This window comes from Cyprinodon variegatus, unplaced genomic scaffold (assembly GCF_000732505.1).
Source record: "Cyprinodon variegatus isolate N-32 unplaced genomic scaffold, C_variegatus-1.0 Scaffold555, whole genome shotgun sequence".
In the NCBI taxonomy this organism is placed as follows: domain Eukaryota; kingdom Metazoa; phylum Chordata; class Actinopteri; order Cyprinodontiformes; family Cyprinodontidae; genus Cyprinodon; species Cyprinodon variegatus.
In genome coordinates, this window is record NW_015151008.1 from 419,328 (window position 1) to 420,394 (window position 1,067).

The following is a 1,067-nucleotide window of genomic DNA, read 5'->3' on the forward strand; positions in this document are numbered from 1 at the left end:
TATCTGTTTATTTTTGGTGCAATAGTCAAACTAACAACCTCAACATCATCTGGTTTCCTCCTAAATGCAAAAACTTAAATATTTCTTCTTTAAACATGTAATAACTGCAGGCATCAGAGGGCTAAGCTAACATTGACAGGAAACAGAGGAGAACGTGTTTCTGTCCAGATTACCCTAAAAACCTCCAGCTGCTTAATTCAGGACTCGTTACTCGCTGCTGCCAAGTCATTTTAGTCAGAACATCTGCAGCACAGCAACCTTTAAAAGCCTTAAATAAGCTTTGATTCAGCTTTAATGTCCACTAACGGTTCATTGATCCTTGCTTCCCTGAACGCAGCAGACCTCTGCTCTCCATCCTGAACCCACAGAGACAGTTTTATCCAATATGGACCAGAAAGACCTTTAGCAGAGCTGCACAAAAATGATCAACCAAAGACACCATCAGAACCGACCGCTCTGCATCTGGACGGAAAAACTTTAGAAAAAAGGACTTTATAAAAGCCTCCAGTTAAGAAACAAACTGGTGATCTTCAATGGAGGATTTTACACGGCGCCGTCGCCACAAACTGGTTTTTATCGGATATTAATCGGGGTGTTTTAAACGAGTTTCCTTTCTATGGTCTGTCTGAAAATGTGTTCCAGGATTTTAAGGAATGCACTGGACCATAATGACGATTTTCAGCCTTTTAATTTGTGTTTTTAGTCTTTTTGGGGCAGTTTTTATAAATGATCCATTTATAGGAGAAGTTTACCTGAATAGGAAAAATAAGCCAAAGGCTCGACTTTTACATTTTTTAATAAGTGAAGCAAAGATGGCCGTTCGTCCCGTAGAGACAGACTGCAGGAGGGAGCTCACCTTGAAGCCGCTCTGAGGAAGATTAAAGCCAGAATAAGGCTGGAGTTTCACTTCCACAGAACATGGAGGATTTTATTCAGCTGTGGGGTTTTAATGTGAAGGACGACTACAATATAAAAAGCTCCTTATTTAATTATTTTTAGCTGACTCTTATTTTTATATTAATAATTGATTCCATTGTTTGAATTGTGTAAATAAAGTTCTGTTAAAA